Genomic DNA, 27,215 nt, shown 5'->3' on the forward strand with positions numbered 1-27,215 from the left:
TTATAACAAGGAGGTTAGATGACATGTGGCGTGTGGTTATAAGTATTGTTGCAAATTGACACATTTATCAAATGTCAGTGAAATGAAAACGCAAACGCGAAAATATATTAAATGCTTTATTTAAATGTGAAATGCTTCTAAGCTTATAAAATTTAATTTATAAAAGACAAACCACAATAAATCAAGGATGAATGCACTAGTTGCAATACAGCGTGACACGAGGAACACGACACGGGGTCGCGGGGAGCCGCTGTCGCCCCAGCGGCTCGTGATGGACTTCAGTCCGCAGGCGAGCGCCGAGGACAGCGGTGTGCTGCAGGACAAGTGTAGCGCCTTCTGGAAGTTTATTGACACGCGGCCGGAGTTTGATGATTTGAAAACGGATCCGGTCAGTGGGCAAACTTATTATTACTTGGAAATTAAGTAAAAAGTATTTTGTTGTTATTATATATATATATATATATATAATAATATATGGATAAGAGGTTGCAAACGAGCATGAGGTTCATGACGTGATGAAAAGTGTTGAGACAACGGCCCATGGACATCTGCAACTCCAGGAGTCAAAGTGTGCGTTACCGGCCGGTTAATATGAAATGAAATGAAATGAAATTTTATTTGCAGGATACATTGTACTTAAGATGTTAACATAATATTATTGATAATCCAATATGTTTCGTCAATTGACATGCAAAATATGTTACAAAATTGTCTAAACACTACTGTTATACCGAAACATGTCGGATTTCACAATGCTATCATTAATGTTTATAAAATTTAAATTTAAAGATTATAATATGAGACGTAAATAATATATTTAATAATTCATTTAGTACCTATGTATAATGCTAACAAATTCAATGTCATAAATGTACATTAATTTACATATAATATTATCAAAATATAGACTTATTCATTTTTCATTCATTCAAAATTCATTTAAACTATAGAAGCACTTAAATAATAATTACCACTGATGCAGTCTTCTTTTAAAAACTTTGAAAGGTAAATCTTTCAATTGATTGGGAAATTTATTATATATATTCACAGACATGCTGTAACAATTTCTACTAAAAGATGCAGTTCTACAAAAGGGCATTTTGAGTTTATTTGGTTACCTTGTGTTTAAAACCTTTTGGCTTTTTTTTGTATAGAAATCACACATATGTTTTTGAACAAATAGGCTTATCTCATAAATGTATAGGCATGGCAGCGATAGATTTTTTTTTAAATAGCGGTCGACTAGAATCTAGGGCGCCGGCTCCACACTCCGCCCTGATACACTTCTTTTGTCCAATAAATAAATGCCCTATGCTCACCGAGTTGCGTGTGATATGAGATATGACCAATCCATAACTTAAAGCTAAAACCACAAATGCATGATATGCCATTAGCGCTGTTTTTTCACCTATTGTTTTTGATACGCGTCTGAGAACAAATACATGTTGGTTAATTTTTTTGCTAATTTTGACAACATGTGACTTGAAGGACAAGTTGCTGTCTACCTAATAATAATAGTTATTTTCAGTAAGCCATTCAATTGTGTCCTTTATTGTTTTACTACTTTCTGTATCATATGTTAATTCATTGTTACATTTAATTACAATAGAGATGTCATCAGCAAAAAGTGTACAGTTATAAGTAGTAATGCTAGGTAAGTCGTTTATGTAGATTATGAATAGAAGTTGACCCAGTATACTTCCTTGTGGTACACCTTTTGTTTTAAGTCTAAGTTCCGATCGATAAGGTATTACTTCTTGTTTATTATTTAATTTAGAAATTTCAACGTATTGAGTGCGGTTTGAAAGATAACTTTTAAGCCAGTCATTTGCTAGACCTCGAATACCATATTGAGCGCATTTATCTAATAGTTTTTCATGACACACATTGTCAAAAGTTTGCTCATATCAAAAAATACTGATGTTACAGGAATTTTTGTGTCAATGTATTCCGATATTTCTCTTATTAGCGAAAAACACGCTAGTTGTTGATTTTCCTTTTTGAAAACCATTTTCTTCCTCCAAAATTATATTATGTTTTGTTAAAAAAGATATTAATCGCTTGTCTAATCTTTTCAAAAATTTTTCAGATAATAGGAATGAGTGTGATTGGTCGATAGTTGCTTACATCCTTTTTGTGTCCTGCTTTGAGTAAAGGTATTACTTTTGACTTTTTTAAATTTGATGGGAACTTATCTTCTTCAAAAGATAGATTTATTAAGTAGGCTAGGACTGGAGCTAGTTCCTTTGCACATTCCTTTATTACCTTTGTTGCTATTTCATCACAGCCCGTAGAGTTTGAATTATTGAGTGACTTAATAACGGTTATTATCTCCATTTCATCAGTTGGCATTAAGAAAATATTTGAATTGTTATGCTTTAATTTATATGCAGGTTTTTTATTTTTTACATTTTGACTTTTTATGACTTAATCTATAAAATAATTATTAAAAATAGTAGCAATCTGAGTTGGATTATTACAATTTTATTTTCATAATTAATTTCATCGATACTTCCTTAATTACAGTTATTTTGTTTTTAACCACATTCCACGACGCTTTGCATTTATTTTTCGAGTAAAGTATATATTTGTTGTTACTACTTCTCTGAGCTAGGTCTATACACTTGTTGAGAATCTTTGAATAGTTATTAAATTTGTTTTTGTTTGCAGGTATTTTATTGTTATAATATTGATAACTAATTTTCTTTTTGCTACACATGATTTTTTTATACCTCTGGACAAACATTTTATTTTTGAATTTGGAATATTAATTCTATACTTTATGGTTTATGGTTTAAGACATTTATTGTTCCATAAAGGAATTTCCACTTAAATGGAACTTACAGGCTATTTTATAAAAAGTGGGTAACAAAATTGCATCTTAAAGCGTACAGGAGATTATAAAGTAATTAAAATAGGCTAATTAGTTAAGTATAGCTTATATACATTTCTAATTTCTAATACAAATATTAAATAAAAATCATAATACAAATATTTTATAAAAATTATAATACTAGTGGGTAGTTTTAAAACACCATCGCATCAAAATCATACCGACCCGGGCCGGTCGACGTCAACAGTCGACGCGAGCCACGGTTGAGTCACAACTCACTACACAAGATTACGTAGATTCATCGATAACGAGTTACTAGATGTGACAACAGGAAATATTATTTCTATTCAATGGGTTGACAATTAATTTCAAGATATTTTTATTTATGTTTCAGTTTTATTGCTTAAATGGGCCTTTAGGAGTTTTTTAAAAATGTGCATACTGTTGCACTCTTTAATATTTTTAGGAAGGTTATTATACAGTTCAACACTTTCAAAAGTTATGTTTCGTTTACCATAATTAGTTCTGGGTTGGCATAAGATTATATTATTGGCACTTCTTAATCGTTGTAATTAGGGATATTTATTTTTTGTTGTTAAGGTTATGTTTGAATGTATTTCTTTTGATAATAATTTTCGGATTAAGATACAGTGTAGTATTTGTAGCTATTAGTTATGTTCATTAATTTTGTTTCTTTATATATTTTTTCTGATGATGTTAAGAAATCATAGTTAAATAATACTTTAATCAATTTGATTTGTGCCGTTTGTAGTACTTTAAGATTAGTATTAGCTGCTGATCCCCAGACTTGGATTAGGTAATCTAAGTGTGGCTTTTTAAGGGAGTTATAGATTAAATAACGAACTTTATGGGGCAGGCAACGTACAATACTGCGAAGGGCTCCAGTTAGAGATACTAATTTTGTTTTAATATTTTTAATATGTGGTTTCCATGTAAGCCTATTATCTAAAGTTAAACCTAAATATTTTTCGGAATCGGACCTACTTATAGTAATATTATTTATTTTTAGCTGTTCAAAGTCATTAATTTTTTTATTTTTAGGTGCAAATATTACATAGTGGGTTTTGTTTATATTAAGGGTAAGCAAATTACATTGAAACCAGATATTAAGTATGTTAAGATCATTTTGGGCGTCTCGAATTATGTCTTCAATTTTATTTCCATAATAAAACAAGGTGGTATCATCGGCATATAGTGACAGTTCTCCTTTAAGGGCTAGTTTACTTATATTGTTTATATAAATCAGAAATAATATGGATCCAAGAATCGAGCCTTGAGGAACTCCATAAGTTACTAATTTTTGTTTGCTTTGGTATTCACCGATCTTTACCACTTGAAAACGGACAGTTAGATATGATTCAAAGATTTTGTGAGCGTAATCGGTGATACCTACGAGCTTTTAATTTGTCCAGGAGAATTTTGTGGCTAACCGTGTCGAAGGCTTTTTTTTAGATCTATGAATATGCCCAGAGCGATTTTTCTGCCGTCTATATTATTTTTTATTTTAGTTACTAAGTCAACAGTGGCAAATAATGTATTGGATTTTGATCTAAATCCGTATTGTTTAGGGTATAGATAATCAATGGAGCTCAAGTAGGATTCTAGCCGATTGTATATAATTTTCTCAAAGATTTTGGATAATACTGGGAGTACAGAAATGGGTCGATAATTGCTAGGATCTGTTTTGGTTCCTGATTTATAAATAGGAGTCACTTTGGCTATTTTGAGAGACGCAGGGAAACTACCACTTTCTAAACAAATATTTACGCACCGACTAAGTTCGTCAGCTATAGTTTTTAATCGATTTTAAAGTTTTTGTATTTATGTAATCGATTCCGGAGCTAGTATTCACATCTAAGTTATTTATTATTTTAATGATTTCTTTTTTTGTCGTGAAATTTAGTTTACTGAGGCCAAAATTAGGATTGATATCGGTAGGTGTTGCATCAGTATAGATTTTGTTATTATGGTACTTTGCATGAATGGCCTCCGCTAGCAATAAACCAACAGTCGAAAAAAAATCATTAAAATATTCGCAAATTTCCTGTCCATCTTTCAATTCCTTATCCTCTTTTTTCAGTTTAGCTGGTATTGAGACCTCCCTTATATTATTGTTAGTTAAGCTATCTATTAGGTCCCACATCTTCTTTGGTTTCTTGTTACATTCAGAGAATCTTTTATAATAGTAATTACTCTTCATAGTTTGTATTTCTTCTGAAAAGGCTTTTCTTTCTTTTACGAACTTTTTCTCAATTTCCTCATCTTTTGGATTGCTTTTGTGTTGTTTCCATGTTCTTTTGATTTATTTTATGTAATATGCTTTTATTTACCCAGTCCTGTTTTGGAGGATTCAGTATCTTAGTTTTTTTTACTTTGCAGTACTGAATAGTTTGTTCCAATCTGTTTTCAAATTGTGCATAATTATCATTGCCATTCTCGTTGTTATAAATTCCTACAATTTTATTGAGTTTAGTATAATCAATGGTTTCATATTCTATTTTTTGTTTTGGTTCTGGTTCAAATTTATCTATTTCGAAGAATATATGTTTATGGTCTGACATTGAGGATTCAATGACAGCCATATGAAACTGGTGACCCTTGAGATTAGTTGATACATGGTCTAGCAGGGTATTCTTTTGTGGTGTTTCACGAGTACAGTGTTCATAGTTGACCTTGTTGATAATTTTGAAACCATTTTCTTTGAGTGTATCCTTTTAATCTTCGACTAAGTTGTCGGGGGACAGTAAATCAAAATTAAAGTCACCAAAAACTAATGCTCTTTTCTTGTTATTTATTTGTATTGAGAGAGTGTCTAGAAAGGTTTTGACATTTGTTCGACAAGGTTTATATATGGCACCAATATCCACGGATAGCTTTTCCAAATGTATCCATAAGAAGTGGTTATATTCTGCGAAAGTTCTTCAATTAGATAATGTTTCAATTTGTTGCTAGCAAAAATAGAGACCCCTCCTCCAATTCTAGTTTTTCTGTAGTGATAGTAGTGAGTATAACCCGGTATATGAAGTCTTTTGGCCTCTTCGTCGCTTTTAATCCAGGTTTCTGATAAAATTATAAGATGCAGTGCAGTTTTAAATGAATCCACTATACATCGTAGCTCGTCAAGCTTACCAGGTTTAACTATGCTCCGTGCGTTAGCATATAGACATTTCAGTGATTTTTTATTTGTTATAAAGCCATCATAATTGTGTAGGACTTGGTATGTAGTGGTTTTATCTTTTTTATTGCGATTAGTTACAAAATGTCGTTTTTTGGAACAGAGCTGACAATTTTAGGCATGCCTTTGATATACTTGATTCGCAGGCTGTCTTCCCCGTTTGCAGTCCGGTGTTTCACCTCATCTCTGAGTTTTTGAAACCGGGCTTGTTGAAATGGTGTTTGATCTGAAAAGATTCTTATTGCGTCGTTTTTCATCTTATTTCTATTTCGAAGTATAATCTTTGTCGTGTGTTCTGACTCAAAGCAGGCTTTAATAGGACGTTTTTCATTAGCTTTGTATTTCCCGATCCTTATGATTTTGATAGGTTCAGGGCTGTCTTTTGAAATAAATTTTATAATTTTCATCACCTCAACTTTATCTTTTTTCTGTCGGTCTCTAATGTCGGTGGTTTGTGGTTCGGATATGCCAGTTATTATAATATTTTTCTTTCTCAGAGTCTGATCTGTTATTTCTGCTGGTATATCTCCATATGATTCTTCAGCAGTCCTATGCACTTCATTTGGTGATATTTTCAATTTCTGCAGATCACACTCCAATGATGCTATTTTTGTTTCCATTGTAAGCGTAAGACCATTAATATTTTCTACATCAGCTTTTATTTTTCGTGTTCTGTAGCTATAGTTATTAGTTTTTGCTCTGTCTTGCCAATACCACACTTGATTTCTAACATTTGATCTTTTATATTTGCAATATCATTCGCTAATTTAGAGGAGCTTTCCTTTTGTGTAGTTATAGATGATGTCAACAATGCCATCATCTCAGCCATTTGTTTTTGTATATCTCTTAACTGATCATTTACATCGTAATCAAAGCAGTGTTTGCGCTTATTGCGGATGGTAATGGAAGCTAAATCTGATAAGTGCATACTTTGAATGCCTATGTTTGATAGATTCGGTTGAGAACCACGACATTCAATGTTTTTGCCACTTCCAGTAGGTGAGCGCTCTTGAGCCATGTTTTACACTGTTAAAATTTGTGAGTTAATGTTTTGCTTACGTTTATATTCTTACCATGCGTGGGTGCGGGACGAACAATCAGAGCCTGTCTCTTTTCCTCGCTTCGTTAGCTAGAGTGCAGACTGATCATACGTAAAACATGATAAGCGTAACTGACACAGTATTATACAATTAAGTTTATGATTACGGCAGTTGTAATAAGGATGAAGTTAAATTGTCACACTAATAAAAATTTTAAAAATAATTTGCAACACGTCTAACTTGTACACTCTTTGATGCGAGATTATACCCTGTGGCATTTTCTATATTACTAACAAAGAGGTCAATACAGGATTTTTGCCGAGTAGGTTCATTAATATGATTAAAAAAAATATAATTTCGCAATAAATTAGTAAACTCTAGTTTCGTTTTAGTATTTTTTGAGTGTCGATATTAAAATCACCAACAATCACAATATTACTGGTCTCCGAATATCTTAATTTGTGTATAAGTAAATCAAGCTTATTCAAAAATTCAGCAACGTTCGAATTCGGCGTCCTGTATAGACATATCACAATTAATTTGTGCTTTGGTATTCTTAAACCACAACATTCCAAAGAATATTCTGCTCATCCATGACATCAAATTTTACGGCCTCAATTTAGTCTCTGACTAGAATGCAGACCCCACCACGCTTTTGCTTAGGTCTACAAAAAACAGATACCATTGTATATCCATTCAACTTAATATTTGATCTGTTTTCTGCATTTACGAATGTTATGAGCTATGTTTAGTAGATCCTTATTACTTAAAACGCTTGCTATATTCAGATGCATTATATTAAGATAAAATTTGCACTCGAAAAAGTGAATCGCTTTTGAGGTCATTATATTGTACTTTACTTTTTGGTTTGAAATAATATCGTATAGTACCTTTTATTATTTTACTATTGGTGAAAGTTTTGGCAGACTGCGATATTTGAGCTTGATGTTGACGGTCTTTCCCACGTCCCATGAAAATTTCACTATCGGGTACTAAATATTTTTGCCTATAATACATTGAGTCGATAAGCTTATTTATTCTATAACAAAAATCATGAATGAAGTGTTTCTTGCCAGGGTACGATTTTGCTAAAGTCAAGAATGTAAAATTTTTATAATTTTTACAAGTCAGTTCCAATAAATTATTCAGTTTTCATTCATTAATGTGGTAATTTTGCAGTACACTGGTTACAATCACTGTTGCTTTAATCACGGTTTTTTTCTTAAAGCGTTATAGTTATATGACGCTTAAAGAAAAAAACCATTATAATTTTGTAAGGATTACTATCCTATTCACCTAAACACAAAATTATTTTATAATTATGATTATATTCAGTATTATTAAAGGTCGCCACTAGTTAATCGCACGTTGCATGAGGTTTAACGAATGAAAATATTTGATAGTTTTCGTATTTAGTATTCTGACGTGATTGGATAAGGGATCTTGCATTTTGCCTGAATTCTCTGTTGACCTTTCAGGTTTGGTGTCCCTTTCACTAACCGATAAAGGATTTATTTCTTCTTCCCTTATTTTGAAGGTTTCTCCCTGTGTACTTGTAGTTGGCGCAGGGACGCATCCCTCACTTGAACATACTGCTTTCTTCTCATAAGTTTATTCTAAACAAATGCAGGACAACTCCGATTCTTGTACGAACTCCTTAGTACTTGAATTAGTGGGAATTTCCGATTCTTGATTTGTTTCAGTATAACTCGAATCTAGTTGTAAGGTTTGAGCTAATTCCAACAATCTAGGATTATTCCTTTTTTTAAAGAAGTGTTTATAGGCCTATTGTTTCTTGGACTAAAATACACTTTTTTAAGGACTTCTATTTGATTTCTCTGTTCCGTTATTAGTTTCTTCAATTCATTAATTTCTCCTGATAGTGTGAAAATCTCCGTGTGAGCACTATTTAGCTGCATGTTAAGACTTGTGATTTCTTCTCTTAAATCAATAATTTCTTCTTGTTTAACTATTGTAGACAAGTCTGGCAGGCTTCTTGCTGTTTCCGAACATAACGAGTCCATTGACTCGTCTTGTTCTAGACAAAATTAAGTGTGAAATTTGGGTTATTTTCTCAGAGTATTGTTATTAGTTTCTATGTTTTGTAAAATTTTAAGTTCTACTGTATCACGAGGTTAATGAAAGAATAATAAAAATAATAAAAATTAAAATACTTGAAATAAGAATAATCATAAGAGATAAGCATAAAAAAATGTCAATGTGGCACCGCGGATAGAACCCTCCACATCCCGCCGAAAGAGTCCACCACACAACACAATACTCCAACGCTGCTATGATCTAACTTGCAAATTTATTAGTCTGTTAGCACTAGTTAAATTGTCTTCAATGTCGAGCGTAATGGAGTCTAATTCAATGGAGTCTGGAGACAAGGTCATCAAGTGGCCGGCACTCAGTTGATTCACACAAATGATTTATAACTACCCTGCACTTTTTAAGTCACAATCATTTCACAATAATAATTATGTTTTGTTTATTAAAATATATATTTTTGTTTTATTATTAGTGGGTAATTATATTTATCAAAGTAATTAATGAATTCATATTTCCACTTTGTTTTAAAACTTTAATGTTCCCATATTTTATGTATACAGCACAGATTTAAATCAAAACTCTTTACCTGACGATTTATAGTCAGATTAACATTGCACATAAATTTAAGATAATACGAAAATAATTATTTTATTCATTTAATTATTGTCGGCGATCAGCTCTCGCGTAGGTTTCGGAACTCGCGTCGGAACCTATATAGGCACCTAATTAAATAATCTTTATTATTTTCACTACAAAAAATACAAAAAATACTTCTATTTTATTTTCCTTCAGCTGGCGGTAATGTAACGTTAGGTATATTCCAACAAATCACTTAGCTTATCGTTGAAGATGATGTAATAGTCCCGACCAAATCATTACAAAATTTAACTGCACTTTTACTTTATTTAGAGATTATTAAGTTTTGCCAACAATATATATGTTTTATTGGAGTGGAAACTATATTCTAAAAAATAATTTAATCGTGCATGTATACTATTTCTTTTTATTTCAATTTTTAAACACTTAGTCAATTTTTACACTCGCTTCATATTATACGGGGTTATTGGTAATTAAATGTTTTGCTCGTCAAAAGGTAATAAGGGTGACCAACGGCCGTTTTCAATAACCTATCTAAGTTCAACTTATGGATACATTGCTGTCACGGTTTAATGACAAGATCTTATCTATCCATAGTTATGTCCAATATTTATAGTCCAATGATATCTGTCAATAGGTTATTGTAATGTAAGTATGCGTTTAAGGATAGATTTGTTTACCTCGAGTAAGTTAAACTAAGGATAGATAGGTTATTGAAATCGGCTCTAAGAGGTGTTTTGATATTGACAAATAACCAGTGCTTAATCGATTGACAAAGCAGAAAAGAAATTGAATTAAATTAATACTTTTTAAATTATTTTTTTGTCGCATTTTTGACTTATTTTGAAATAGTTAAAAACCATGATAATTTAATAATGGTCCACTTGCCTGATAATATGCGGTAAAAATGATCACATAAATAACCCTGTCACCTCCTAACGTAAATACGTCGAATTATCAATAACCCTGTATATTGCACTCCTGGTTGATCAGGACTATGAAATAAGTCATAAGGACTTGCCGACAAGTGGCGGCGGCCTGGCGGCAGTTACCAGCGGCCAGAGCTTCGTCAGGGAGAGGACAGCAGTGTCACTCTTGGAGCTGGTGGAGGAGAAGGGTAACTATAACATGTTCTTAATGATAGTGTAACTGTCATCATGATAGATCACATTAAAGAATCGTTTTTTCGTTAAGGGAACATAATAATATAGTTATTATGTTGCCCCAAACAAATTAGTTAGTAAAAGATTAGTAACTTAGTTTGATTGTTTATTTTCCTCCTTTAAATTGTAATTCATGCACAAAACAAAAATACCTAAAAATGTTTAAAAATTGTAAACTGTTCAATATTTGTTATTGTACAAAGTGTGATAACACTTTGGACAGTGGTCTTCCGATTTAATTTATAATAATTATTATTTTGGTTCGTATTTGTATTAGTTTTGTTTATGTACGTCGATTATGCCTATACATACGGCACGCTATGATGGCCGTTTTGACGTTTGTCCTCTCATGAAGTTTCGTATTAATTAATAATTAAGTTGAAGGAGCAAATTACTGTTGTTTATTGTCAATAGTGACGTGCAGTTAGTCATAAAAAATTATCGAATGTATAATTTTAGGACATAAAATTTATTTATTACATTGATTTCTTAACTATATTAGGGCGCGCGAACAATTATTTTTTATTTTTATAAGATTCTACCTATAACGTCAGCGGTTGAACGCGTAGCTGATGCGTTTTATTTTGGACAACGAACTGTTAGACAAATAACTAAAGAAAAATATGGCGTGACTGGCACAGAAGAAAATATACTCTATATCTATAGTTTTCTCTTTGTGTGTGTGATACCAAAAAAGAGAAAACGAGCAAAACCAGTCGTAGGCATCGATAGCTTTGATGCCGATGCCATCCGAAGACGTGTGTACGGCTACTATTTACGGAAGGAGAAGAAAAACCAACAAGAAAAAAGTAAGTGTAATCATTGAAGGAAGGTGGATTATTCTTCGGTGGGGAATTTTCTTTAACGAAGATTTTGAAGATCGTTGAATTTCGATACAACTCATTGTTTGTATCGAATAATAAACGCAAAATATCGATGGACGTATTTTTTTTAAAGCAAGTGAAAGAAATTGAAAATTGGCAAAATGTTGTTTTTGTATATGAAACATGGCTTAATGCTAACCATACTGTAAACCTTTCTTGGACCGAAGACACTGCAGCATCTACGTCCAAGGTTCCTGTTGGAAATGGGATCGCGACTTATAATTTGTCACGCCGGAACCATCAACGGGTTTGTCGAAGGTTCTCTCATGGCTTTTGCGTCAAAAACCACTGGAAACTATCATGAAGAAATGAATGGGGAAAAGTTTACTGAATGGTTTACCTCAACGTTGTTTTGCCTCCCTGAACCATCTATTATAATTATGGACCACGCCCCATACCACTCGATGCAAATTGACAAGCCACCTGCCCAATCCCAAAAGATAGCTGACATCGTCGCATGGCTTCAAAAAAATGGCGTAGATGCAAACATTAATATGTTAGAAGCGGAATTAGTACGTCTTTAAAAAGAAAACAAACCAACCAAGATCCGATACGTCATTGACGAAATAGCGTTAGAACATGGGCACAGAGTTATACGGTTACCGCCTTACAATTGTGAATATAATGCAATTGAGTTGATGTGGGCTCAAATTAAGGGATATACTGCAAGACGCAATACAGAACCCCCATTTACCACAACAAAAATGCTAAAAATATGAGAAGAAGCTTGTGAACATGTGACTAAAAGAGACTGGGATTGTGAATAGAAATACTGTTAAATAAATAAGGGAAGATTATGAAAGAGATGTGAAAATAGATAATATTTTAGAAAACGAACTTATAGTTAATGTAGGTGATGATAGCAGTGACGACAGTGAAAATAGCAGTATGGACGAATCTGATTAAATCTGGCCTTTTGTTACACCTTTTTTTGGTCTCTTTTTTATTCCAATATTCAGTTTGTTCAGATATATTAAGTAAATATTTATATTTTTGTTTTATTAAACCTTTTTAATCAGATACTACTTGCAAGAACTAATAGATTTTATTATATTTTTTTTGATAGTAAATTGACATTTCACATCACTATTATAATAAGTCAAAACGGCCATCATAGCGTGCCGCTAGTATAATATTAATTGAATCGGCCAAGTTGAAATTATTATTATTAGGTCAAATCAGAGGTTCCGTTAGAGAATGTATACACACAGCCGCTAGATAATCAAAATAATGAATGTAACATACTTCCCACAATCGTGATAATTTCTTCCAAGAAGCTACAGCTGAGCACATAACTGACCTGAGTATAACACTTACATCTAAGAGGTTATGTCAATTTGTCCAGTGTGGTAACAGAGATGTGTTTCTCAAGTCAAGTTTAGAGTTTAGGGAATTAAAACAATTGTAGTGTCAGCCCTTTAGGAAAGTGTACGCGTGGGTCAGTTGGCTCGCTCGACTTCCTGCCCTCCATCGAAAACAGAGCTCGCCTAACAGTATTTAACTATCTGAACTGTCCTCCAGGCATAGAGCTCTGACACCGCGGGATGGTCGGCGGTATTTTTCCGTTGTCCTCAAGAGTCGAGTTGGAGACAAAAAGAGCGCACAAGCAATTGGCTTTCTCTTTTGCCGTATGCGCCAGGGTGTCATTCCTCATGTGCAATGGCGGGAGGAGCGGCTGGTTGAAGTAACCAAGAGCAGCTTTCGACAACGACCAGAACATGCGTGTTCCGATCGGGTAACTGGAAAGCTGCTCGGCGATTTGTGGCTTACAAAATCTGGAGGCACGATTATATTTCCTCTTTAGAACTCTGGAGTTTGGATCCTTTAAGCCCAACCTTTAACCCAGGTTCGATACGCCTGTTTTTTGCAGTCAGATGCTGCCTTACCTAACGCATCGAACCAGGGCTGTTATCTGCCATCGACCGGTACTACAGAGCTTAGTATAAAAATATCCATACCCTGCAGTATCACATCGGCTACTGCAACGGCGCAGTCACTAGGAACATCCTAAGGGAAATAAACCCTGTCCCCAGGGGTAGGATGCAAAAAGTAACACCTCCTATCTGCTGACTTGTAGTGCCAAACGCGGCGAGTCACTGGCCAGGCAATGGTCGGACGTTCCGAGAGGGGCCTCGACAGAGACCTGGTAACTATCGGGATATGTAATCAACAGAAGATCTAATAAGGACGGCATGTGGCTGTCCACATCCGGGAGCCGCGTTGACGACTCAACCAATTGGGACAGATCGCCCTGCGTAGTCTGTGGTACGTGGCATTGTGCCACTTGAAATCACCCAAGACTACGATTTCAGTGGAGGGGACTGTACAAGCATGTCGTCAATTGCCGCTTGAACGCAGCCCATGAGATGATCCGTTTCTGCGTTACCAATAAGGGACTTGTAGACACACGCATAGATGCGGACGTGGTCCTCAAAATCTACACGCAGCCAGAGAGTAGACAGGCTATCCTCAAAATTGGAGACATGGCGACAGCAGATATCCTCGCTAACGTACACACATACCCGGTATGAGGCAAAAATAAATGCTCAATTTTGTACCCGGGGTACGTTAAATAAGACGTACTCGTATCGCTAGGTCGAGATATCTGCATCTCCGAAAGGAAATACAAGGAAGGTTGCGTCATCACAAGGTGGTGGTGGACGGCGTTTAAATTGGAGTGATTTCCCCTTATATTGCAAAAGTCCACATTAAGCGTGCAGCGGGATGTCATGGTATTACTGCTTCGTTTGTCCTCATGTGGACATGTGTGGTTCTGTGCTCTCCTCAGAATACGACGAGCAGGGATTCTCTGACCCTGGTAGAGCCGGAACTCTGCTGAGGTAAAATTTCTTTAAGCACCGCTGTCATATTCTAGTGGAGGGGGGGAGGGAGGGATGGCCTTTGGTCCTCGACACTAACCTATGCGAAACATAGCGGCACCGCTTCTTCACGCCGATATTTTGTGCGAGTGTGGTAATTAACCCGGACGAGTCTGGCCCGATTGTGCTGTCGTCGTAAGACTCAGCGTGACTCTCCCAATTCTAAAAAGCTCTTAGTCGCCTCTTACGAGGGCCTGGGACTCCCCTATTCTTTTCGCGCCATGACGCCATGCTCGTCTCGTTCCATATTTTTATAAATAAACCAGGAAGAATTAGTAATAGGGGTTAAAGTGTGAAATTGCCGTTTTATTGTAATAGCTTAGACAAGAAAGATGGGTTACTTCGAAAATTCGAATGACTTTTTAGTTACAAACCTACCTTGGCTGACACCAAAAATAACAATAATCGTAACTAGAATTAGAGTTACTAGATTAATTAATTACATTGTATAAAACAACGGAAATAAGAAATTATTTTTATACTTTTAAGTGCATATAACTAATGTTTTGGAATAGTGATTTTGAAGAAGGTCTTTTGTTATTTTTAGATTTTTAGTGAATTTGAACTACAACTAACAAAAAATTTGTCTAAATTTTTAATTGCTTGTACTAAATTTTGCAATGCAGCAATAAGCGCTTTGCAATTTATTACAGACAGTTACAATTCTGCCACAGATCACGCCCTTATTGTAAGTCGGTAAGGAGTTCCGTTGATCATATTTAACTACGAAAATTAGTTGACCATAACGACGTTACGGTAGGTGACCCAAATATCCAGATAGCATAAAAAAGATTTGGCATTTGCTCCTAAGAATTGAAGAGTTCCGTTACTTCGTCATGGATCCTATAATCAGAACCTAACCAAACTTTCACCAAACTTCCTTTGAAGTATATCCTTTCCAATAAAAAAATGATTATCGAAATCGGTTGGCGCGTTATTGAGTTATTTGTAAATTGGTCGCGCACATAGTTATAACAAATTAAAGAATTATGGTTTTCTCATGGTTGCCATTGTCAGATCTAGACCAAATTGCAACGGGACCAGCGACACAGGAAGCACCAGCTTTCAAAAAAATTATTAAAATTGGTTCTCCCTGTCCAAAGTTTAGAGGTAACAAACATAAAAAAACATACCGACGAAATGAGAACCTCCTTTTTTTTAAATTGGTTAAAAAGGAGAAGCCCAGTGCGTTTGTTGCGCTTGTTATTCTCAGGTCTAAGGCATACTTTTTCGAATGGGTGGTAGTTTTAACATTTAATAAGCGAGATCATATCCTCTATTGAATAAAAATATTTGAATTTGAATATGTAGTTTGAATCTTAAAATGTCTCTCGTATCTCCACGTTGGCGAATTATTATGAATGTTATGATGTTCATTATTCAGCCAATTATATATAATTGAAGCCTAGTGGGTTCACCTGAATCTTTGTTTATCCCCAGGTTTAATAGACAGAGCATTTGAAGGGAGACTACCGTGTTCGTATTGCTCGTCGGGAGCCCGCTTTGATCCAGGAAGTAAATCATCGCCACTGCCAGCGACCTTCACCGCAGGTAAGCCAGCCAATTACTGTCACGTCATCTAGAGTAATACATTGTTTAAAACTTACATGACTTCTTTACAGTTTAATTTAGGGTATACATCGTCGCTTACAATATTTGTACAACAAGGGCGATTACGATGCCATAAAACAAAATTTGGACTCCGTGAACTGGGACTTTGAACTGAGGCGTAGATCCGTTGAAGATGCTGTATCGTATTTCTATGACACTATCAACGATCTGCGTAACATCTACATTCCATCAAAAATTGAATTATATATCCCAGTCTGGTATAATAGCTCGTTAATCAAAATAATAAAGGAGAAAGCTAAATATCATTTAAAATTTAAAAAATATAACAACCTCTCGGATCATCATTCATTTGTCGTTTTACGACAGAGAGTGAAAGATTTAGAAAAAGAGTTGTTTAACTTTTATATATCTAGTATACTACTCTATAGAATCGAAAGTAAAGCGCAATCCTAAAGCTTTTTGGGCTTATGTAAAATCAAAAAAGCAGTCCAATTGCTATCCCTCTGTACTACAGTATGGAAAGCATTCATCTGGGGATGGGGATGTTATATCCAACATGTTTAGCGACTACTTTTATTCAAATTTTTTGGAACCGAGCGCTATCAATAACAACTCGCCACCAATTAACACACAGACCGTACACGAGGGGGCTGCTTGTTTCGGCACGGATATCGGCTCAATAGAAATAAATAGGGATGAGGTATATAGATTTTTGAAAAATGTGGATCTAAACAAGTCACCGGGGCCTGACAATATTCCACCAGTATTTATAGTAAATTGCGCCGATAGCCTGACTTTACCACTTTCAATCTTAATTCAATTCTCACTTACTGCCGGAGTAGTGCCCACTTTGTGGAAGTCTGCGTATATAACACCTGTCCTGAAAAAAGGATCAAAAGCCGTCGTTGAAAATTACAGACCTATCTATGTTGTGTGTATTTGCTAAAATTATGGAAAAAATCGTTTACAGACAAGTATATTCAGCACTGAAACTGGACTTTAGTGAATACCAACACGGTTTTATAAAGGGTCGGTCGACTACATCAAATTTGATCCTATGTAGCGACTTCCTATCAGACTCTATGGCTCAGAGATCCCAGGTGGATGTTATATACACAGACTACAGCAAATGTTTCGACAAAATTAACCACAACATACTTTTAAGTAAGTTATCTTCCATTGGTATACGGGGTAATCTCTTCAGATGGTTCTCATCGTACGTAGAGAATTGATGTCAGACTGTGGTGTTGAATGGATACTCATCTAGAACGAGATATATACCTTCAGGAGTGCCGCAAGGATCGCTTTTGGGCCCACTTCTCTTTAATATCTTTGTCAACGACATCACGCAGTGTTTTCAGTCGTCCAAAATTTTACTGTATGCAGACGACATGAAAATCATGAAACAGATTAACTCTGTCGCTGATGCACTCTCTTTACAAGAAGATATGGACCGCTTTCAAAATTATTGTGTTCTGAACGAGCTCGACTTAAATGTATCTACGTGTTACATTTGTACATTTACTCGCAAACCCCACCCTATTGCCTTTCCCTATAAACTTCAAGATTCTATTTTAGTTAGAGTTGGATCTGTCAAAGATCTTGGAGTTATATTTGACAGCAAACTTCTCTTTGATCTGCATATTGAGAGCATCATTAATAAAGCCACGAAAGCGTTAGGTTTCATTATAAGATTCTCTTCCGACTTTCAGGAAATTAAAACTATTAAAATATTATATTGCTCTTTCGTTCGTAGTCACCTCGAATATGCCTCACAGGTATGGAACCCAATATACAACATTTATATAGACCGCCTTGAAAGTATACAAAGAAAATTTTTAAGGTATATTCAATTTAAATCTAACTGTTATCTGCCTGACTATCATACACACTGCAAAAAATTTCATATTTTGCCTCTAGCTGAGCGTAGAAAAATATCAGACATAGCGTTTCTAATGTCTTTATTTAATGGTGCAACTGAGTTGCCAGAACTGGTCTGATCTAAGGTGGGCCTATACGCACCATCATTGTTTCTGCGCAGGCCAAATTTATTGTGCGTCCCTATAGCAAGAACTATATATAGACAAAATTCATACCTATTGCGAGCATGTCGTTCTTTCAATGTGGCATGCCGGGAGGTTGATTTGGATTTATTCTGCACTAGTGTTGCTAGAATGAAGAGAGCCCTATGTGGTCGGTACTTTGAGTGATTTGGATTTTAATGTAGTTTCTTAATTTCTTGCCTTGAGTTTTTTGAGCATTGGAGTGTGGAGATGTAGTGATACCTGAATGTGGAAGCTGATAATTGGCCTTCATCATGTTAATTATATAATATTGAGAGTTTTTTAGCTGTAAGTTTCCCTAAAATTGTAAAATAAAATAAAAATAAAATAAAATAATTTTTCAATTACCTAATTAATTATTAGTAACATGCTACACGGACACGCCCTTTTTATATAAGTACTACGCTCCTATATCGTAACAAAATTAACATTACTCATTTTCACTTATTTCATAAAATGCAATTAAAACGTAAACACTATGTAGTTCAACATAGTGTCATATTACGTTATGCGTCCCGATTCACGTAATTTTACATGAGCGATATCGCAGCGACATCTGTCGTTCACGATTCGTATTCACGTGATTTAAATCGCACGTTCGAGAAACGATCCTATCCAAAAATCGCTAAAGCGTATTCACGTCAGCTAGACGGACTTCAATCGTTGTGTCAGTGGTATTCTGCTATCTTTTTACAATCGGTTACCAACGATTTAATGTCAAATCGAACGTCTGAGAAGTCGCTGAACTGAAGTTAGTAATTTTCAGTTGTTGCCTGTTGAAAGTATTTTTATAAACATGAATATCAGCTTGTCTTGGCTACTTTTGGATCTTTCTAAAAGGGAAGACCGGCGAAGAGAACGTCGACGCCGTAATAATATAAGGATCAACAAATATTTTGCTTTCGAAATGACAGATACGGAGTTAGTGAAAACATTTCGCTTTAAAAAGGATTTAGTCCTTGGTCTTATTGAAGACCTCGTTCCTCTTATTCCATGAGAGCGTAATACTACCTATACTTAGTTTCCTATGTAGGTTGGTAGTTACCAAGAAAGATCTTAGTAGGTACCTACTTACTTATCTGACTAGATATTTACTATATTTAAGAGTTTAATTAAATAATAATGTTAATAAAAATAAATACTAAATATATAATGTTGGTCAGAGTAATTTCAACTCGGTAGGTACTTATCTCAACCTACAGTGTTTAGAGCAGTGCGACGTGTGACTAAAGCACTCAATGATGTTGAGTTATTCAAAAAACATATTTATTTTCCTCTTACTGGAAGAGATAGAATAAAGAGAAGGTATTTATTTACCTTTACCTATGTTATTGGACTAATTAAATACCTACTTAATTATTTATTAAATACTGTAGGTAAGTACTTATTACAGCTTTTATGAAAAAACTAAAATAGCTCAGTAAGTAATTCAAGCTGACGCACGGTTACAATCTTCTTCGAGCTCATTTTGTTTAATTGAATAAAACGAGAGGAGAAAGAGTTACCTACACTTGGACGAAAATCCAGTTTGACTTTTATGTACCTACGGCGGTTTTTTTTATTACAACCATTTGGGTACGACTTTTCATTTTCAGCCTATTAATTTCTGTATAAAAATAATTATATTTTACCTTTTTACTACTCTACGGCTTCAAATATTGTTAGGTTGAGTACTAGTAACTGAGTAAAAGACTCTGATATCATAATAAACATATTTAAAAGAATACGGTAGAAAATAAAGGAATAGTAGAATTAGACTGGCAATGTCCTATCGCAAGTCGTCGATAAGTCGCTGAGTTTCAGTCCTATTGAGTTGTCGTCCTATCGAATCAGTACGTGAATACCAATTTTGGACTAAGTTTCAATAGGACGACTTCTGAACTACAACGATTTTCGGATCGTTAGAATATACGTGAATCGGCCTAATGTTCTCGTTCGGTCAAACCGGACCAAAAGTTCCATTCCTGTCTAGTTAATGTAAAGATCGCTCCACCGCACATGCCACCGACACACAGACAATAGCCATAAATAAAAGTAGTTAAGGGACATGCGCCAGTGGTATTCCATCGCTTGAGCCTCGCTGTATCATGCGAATACTACGCAAGGCATCACGTGACATTTCAGCGCACTACTATGCAAACACTCCAGTTTGTAAACAAAATTTATTACAAAGTACAGTTGTAAACATCAAAATTCAAGTTTCCACATGCATAATGAGACTTGTAACTCATCACATTCGGGAAACTCACAAGTGCTTGTCTTCTCTTTGATGTCATTATGTATACCTAAAGCTCCTTCATATTTGTATGATAAGTTGTCATGGGCATCAAGTCTCTCTAGACGCACGGCAGTGCAGAGTCATGCAACAGCTACTTACAGAGGAAGTTTCCGATTCTCCGCAGCCAAAATATGGTAAAGTAAGTTAAAGTCCCTCCAATGAGGAACCTCCAATATAAACAAGGTTTTCGTAGTAAACTTAGTGTTCCTTAAAACTCATCAACACGTACAGGAAACTCTTTTACTCAACACTAGTGGTATTTAAAATCAAACGATTCATGAGCTCTATTTAGAGAGGTTTTTATTAATATCAGCAGAATTAGCACTCATTCAATCACACAATTAGTACTCACTTGTTATTATTATTATTATTATTTTAGTGTTCTTAATTAAATTCGAATTAAGTCAGGTCACGAAATTATATGTAATTTTTGTATTGTTTTTATTACTTTTTGTTATGATATTATTATTTTAGTATGGTGACCTTATACTTATGTATAACCTGTACGTAGTATGACAGCCCCTAGACCAGCGCTGATCATATCACCTGTGGGTATGACCAGTATGGTGAACTCCAATTCTGCATGTTCATATAAATTCACTGAACAACTTAATTCTCATAGGTGTTGCTACAAAAAAGTGCTCAACACTCATGATACGGTGTCTTTTTTTACTAACACAAAAGTTAAGTATCAAATATTTTCGTTAGTGTGAACTTAGTTTCACAAAAATAAATTTCTAATAAATTCAAACACTCAATGAATTAGTAAATAACAAATCAAGATGGATTTTCAGCTTTGTCGTAAATTTTTTTTATCATCTGTGCTGACAGGCAAACGCAAAGAGATTATGGTATGCCAAGAATGACAAAAGAGATCCGATCGAAGAGTATTTAATAGCCCCAGCCGTTTCATACAACATTGCAGGAGCGTTTTGGACAGGGAGAACCAATGTTCCAAATTAAAAAAACGCTCCTGCAATGGATTTGATTTTCTTTGTGCGAAATTTCGATACTTCGCGTGTTCTTTTTTTCAAAATAATGACAATATTTCCATGCATGTTTGAGAAAAAGCTTTTTAACAATAATTCTACATCACAATGTAATCAAATGATGATTTATGATTTTATTTTAAAGAAAAACTATCATATCTTTGACGCCTGGGAAGAGTCACAGGATGCATTAGGTATTTTTTGTGATTTGTACAAAGTATTTGACTATGTCCACCATGAAACTTTACTCCTAATTTAGTTTCAGGCCTGTAGTTTTACCCACAACGAAGTTATAGGGGTTGAAAATGGCCTGAACTGCAGAAAAGGATAGTACGGCCGTACCGCTTGTTTTTGCTCGATTTGGCGGGGGCACTGCCGTGCCCCGATATTAAGGGAGATTGTGAACGCACAGGGGCGTGCATTGGTTTCCCAGCGCGGTAGGCACTGGAAGCCTAACTAGTCGTAGTTGCGATTAATATTTATAAATTTAGTTCCTGTTATAAGGATAAATATAAGTTCACTTACGAACATTTTTCTGCCGTTCTGTCAGATTGATCGTGTTTTTAGCAAGATTTGTCAAATTATTCAAGTCACCGTAACCAGTATCATTCCACATAGTCTTCGTTGTAGAAAATAAACAGCAAGGAAAGCAGAACAACAAATTGGAATGGCGGCATCCAGATAGGCAACTGTATTTTTCGTAATAAGTTTTACCTTTTTGTTGAGTTAAACTAATATTGGCATTGGTTTATTAAGAGAAACATTTTTTATTTTAATTAACCTAATTTCTGTAAACAAATCGTATTTTCGCCACAATCTGGAATTTCTCCATTATATTTTAATTCCTTACTAGTTACCTATTTTAAAAACAAAATACACAGCAACTTTTTTTTTCAATACAAACACTAAATATAATTAACAATAAACAAATCAACACAAAACAAATAACTAATGTAATTAGCTTATTTTATCAAGCCCGTGATATAAAGTACACGAAAACAGAACAACCAAAAAACATGGCGCTGTTATTGTTGATTACTGAACAATATATTTTTATTTTCGGAAATGTCATATTTTATATCTCACAATCATGAATCACGTCATGTACGATGTCAAAACTCTTATGGGAGCGCAATAAGGTTGAAACTCGGACACTAAGCGAACGAGATACGTCATAATACCCGTTACGATGGAAGGAAGCACGAGTAGTACCAATCTACAAATCAGGTGGCAGAGAAACGGTAAGTAACTATAGTTACTTACCATTTCTCTGCCATATATTACCGGTATTAGGTAAGGTATTTGAAAAATTAGTTTGCAAAATACTCACATGGCATTTAAAACATATTATAACTGTAGTTACATTATCATGTTTACATCAGGGTTTCTTAGCCAATAAGTCTACCGCTACTAATTTGGTATCTTTTGTCGGAAGCGTTTCTAAAACCGTAGACTCTAGATCTTCTGTGGACGTCATACACACCGATTTCAGCAAGGCATTCGATCGAGTTAACCATTCAATCTTAACCGAAAAACTTGCTGCATCGGGAATTGGAAATAGCCTTCTTAGATGGCTTAGTTCATACCTCGCAAATAGATCTGGTATAGTGGCAGTAAGTGGATTCAATTCATCCACATATTCAATGACAACTGGTGTACTACAAGGCGTAAATTTTGATAAAGAAATTGAACGTATTCTACTAGCCTTGAGTAGGCATTATCGGAACTGCCTACTTATAGGTATTTAGTATATCGTGTAACGAAAAACTTACTGGTTGGGTGTTCAATAGAAGTTCGATTATAGAAAAAAAGAAACTTAATTTATCTGAATTAACTTGGAATCTGGTATAGGTATATTATTTAGACTCTAAATATGGTAGGTAGGCTATGCCTATTGGCATATATGGAATGCCCGCCCCTGTGTACTGTGTAATGCACCTTGTTATATTCGAAACAGCGATCGGCATCGGGACCTAAATATCGAGTTCATTGACAAAGTTGTACAAAAGTACGCTGAAGCTTATCAATATAGACTTCATCATCACGTGATTGTCGGGGCAATCCAGCTCTTTGACAACACTGATACAGTAAGAAGACTTATTGAACAAAATCATATGAGTATGTGTTTCACATTAGTATAGTGCTTGTGAATAAGTGTAAAAGATAGCAAATAAATAAATATGAATATAAAATAGTGATATTTTAAAAGACACATGAATAAAGTGACTTCCCCTTATTAGAGACAGAAAAGTGTTAATTTTTTGAGGACAAATTCTTTGTTTAATCTATCTACATGTTGTTAATAATTATTATACTATTATGTTCCCTAGTTGAGAAAAAAAAGTGTGTGTGTACTTATGTATGCACGCAAGAAGTTATACTTCTTTGGCCTAACAAAGCAAAAAAGCTTAAAATTATTTATTCCTCGTGCTATTCTACGTTTGTAGAATGAACAATATTGTAAAAATCAGCAAAGATGGCTTTGACAATTAATTATTAAATAATGAATAACGCTGTACGGGCTTGAACCCTTTGCCAGTCCTAATAATGGACGAAGAAACCAAAAAAAAGTAAAGAATGTCGCAGTCAGAAACCAACTTCACCCTGTTGCTTTTGTGTTACAGTGATGCACATCTTAAAATTTCACTCTCATAATTTTTTCATACCGCGCCTAAAGAAGTATAACTGCAAAAAATTTAAACTCATAACACTATTGGTTATGGATGGCACCAAAAAGGCTTTTATTCAAGCGAAATATTGTAACAATACAATATCAAAAGGTCTCCCTCTCTTCTTTAAATCAATTCATCAATCACAAGGATATCAAATCATCAATTAGTTCAATAATCAATGAAGGCCATAGACAGCCCAGAAGATTATTGTCTACACTTGACTTATTTGGAACAATTTAGTAAAACATTAATTATAAACCTGTCTGCAGAGAGAGAGGGTGGGTCACTCACGCCAGGAGCTGCCAGCTTGGAGCTGGTGTGCGGCCGCCTGCAGCTGTGGGACCAGCTCCACCCCAAGTACTGCATGTTACTGCTGCTTGTTGCAGAGCACGTGAGCTGGCAGGCTGTTGGCCGACAAGAACATCTAATTATTATTATTGTATCATTTACTAAGTATAAACAAACAAATCGTGCGAGACATAAGAATATCTCTAACGGAGGTAACGGAACCGATTCTGCTTGAATATTCGTAAACAGTCAGCCACGCTCGACATTACCTCCTTATTATTTTTAATATTAAACCACTAGCTAACAAGCACATTAAGAAATATAATTGCTCACGCATTACGTGGCTGTCAGCTCGTGAAGACGCTTGTATATTGTAAGTCTATATTTACTCTATCATATTATGTTCAATTATTTTACACCTTTATCATTCATCATCTTCAGGTCCTGACCATTTACCAGCTGAATTTATCGTGGCATGTGCCTTCGAGCTGTCATTACCAATATCATTATTGTTTACGAGATCCTTCAACAAAGGTCTGGTTCCCCTCAAATGGAAAACTGCTTATGTCTCTCCAATACATCCAAACTTAGCTTATTTGCAAAAGTTCTTGAGAGACTTGTGTTCACGCAAGTTTACAAAACATTTAGTTCGGCTTTTGATCAATGTCAACATGGATTTTTAAAAGCACGCTCTACCGTCACAAACTTAGCAGTGCTAAATGACTACATATCTGAACAAATGGTACAGGGTAATCAATTTGATGTTTTATACATGGACTATACGAAAGCATTCGACCGAATTGACCATTGTATTCTTCTCAAAATCTTATCTCTCTGATAGAAAACAGGCTGTTGTTCTCAATGGCTACTGCTCATCTTGGAAAAATATACCCTCTGGGGTCCCTCAAGGATCATTACTAGGACCTCTGCTTTTTATAATTTTCATAAATGACATCGGACGATTCATTAAAAATTCGAATTACCTTTTGTTTGCAGATGATATGAAAATTTTTGGTACAGCAAATAATATGACAGATGCATTACGCATTCAAGAAGATTTGTATAGACTGGATGACTATTGTACCGTGTACAGATTAGACCTTAATGTATCCAAATGTTTCTACATGCATTACACTACTAAGCCTACCCCTTTCCCTCATACGTATATTTTAAAACAGGAACGTCTTTCTGTGGTAAACGAAACAAGAGACCTAGGTGTTGTCCATGATAGCAAAAATAACTTTCGTACCACATATTGATCAGGCTATCATTAAAGCGTCTAAAGCACTAGGTTTCATAGGTACTAGGTACAGCCAAACCTTTCAAAAGTATGAAAACATTAAAAATTCTCTACTGTTCTTTCGTTCGCAGCCATCTTGAATATGGTTCACAAATTTGGAACCCAATGTATGCTGAACACATTAATCGAATTGAAAGGGTTCAGCGGAAGTTTACACGATATCTAGGCTTTGAGTTTAAAATACCTAATGTAAGCTATGAAGAACGCTGCAAGCGCTTCCACCTTCTACCACTTAAAGCTCGTAGAGATATTTCTGATTTAATCACCTTAATCAAAATACTAAGAAGTATGATTGACTGTTCTATATTACTGACCAAAGTCTGTCTGGCAGCCCCTAGTAGAATGTTAAGACAACAGCCTATCTTTGCTGTACCATTCTGTCGCACATTTTATAGAAGGAACACATTTATTTTAAGAGCTATGCAGTCATTCAATCATTTTTGTGACACGGATAATATTGATCTCTTTAAATCCAGTATTAATTTAATTAGAGCCCATTTGGTAAAAAGGCATAAAAGGCATTTATTTTCTCAAAATTGATTCCTTTAGAATTCTTTTTGATGTCATTTCCTATACTACTAGATACTACTACCGCTTCGGAAACAAATGGCGCTCTAAGAGAGAAGAAGCGGCGCAAGAAACTCTCCCAGCATTCTTTTAAAACAATTTAGCAGTGATTAACAAATTAACATTAGGAATAAAATTACTCTTTTTTGATCATGCTCTCAACTGGCGATAGGATTGCGAGAATATTTTTATTTAATAATTTTATGAAGTTTTACTTAATAATTTTTAATTATACTTGTGTTGTTTGTTTGTAATTAATATGTTAGATTTAATAATATTATACTTGTTCCTATGTACACGTGGAAGCCTATTATTAGCTCGAACGAATTATGTTTGTTAATTATTTTAATGTATGTAAAACCAGCTGTTCGCTTTCTTAAAATATTAAATAAATAAAATAAATAAATTAAAATAAATATCTCTCATTGTATATTCAGGTCCATGGAGCCGCCGGGACATCCTCCCCAGGTGTAGCGGGGCTGCGGCCGCGGTCGGTGAAGCTAATCCGTCTGGTGTCACTGGAATCTGAATATAATCTCCATAGTTAAATATGCCAACATTAATTGTTTCACTAATTTCAAATAGTATCTTTGTATACCATCAACATTGTGCTAAGCGGACGCGTGTCTCTCAGCTAGTAAACATTCATAGTCTAAGATTCCGATATAGAACGAGTTTCACCGAGCTGGTTATGAAACATATTTTTATGAAATTTAATGTGTCAATAAATATATTGCAAACTAACTTTATTTTTATTTAAGTTTCATTCAATAACCAGACCGGTGCACGTTACTGGTATCGATTAACCTGTTCATACCTAGCAACCCATGACTTGTGACGGG

At 34.7% G+C, this 27,215-nt stretch overlaps 1 long non-coding RNA gene across 1 annotated transcript; it reads left to right on the top strand.

Annotated features, from left to right (window-relative positions):
• The first annotated feature begins 93 nt into the window (after window positions 1-93).
• On the top strand, window positions 94-27,117 carry LOC126969657 (uncharacterized). Its single transcript, XR_007730431.1, has 5 exons — window positions 94-388; window positions 10,712-10,835; window positions 16,085-16,195; window positions 24,488-24,575; window positions 26,811-27,117. It is a non-coding gene; the product is annotated as an uncharacterized LOC126969657 (long non-coding RNA).
• The last annotated feature ends 98 nt before the right edge of the window (window positions 27,118-27,215 follow it).

Source organism: Leptidea sinapis, chromosome 18, assembly GCF_905404315.1.
Source record: "Leptidea sinapis chromosome 18, ilLepSina1.1, whole genome shotgun sequence".
Taxonomy (NCBI): domain Eukaryota; kingdom Metazoa; phylum Arthropoda; class Insecta; order Lepidoptera; family Pieridae; genus Leptidea; species Leptidea sinapis.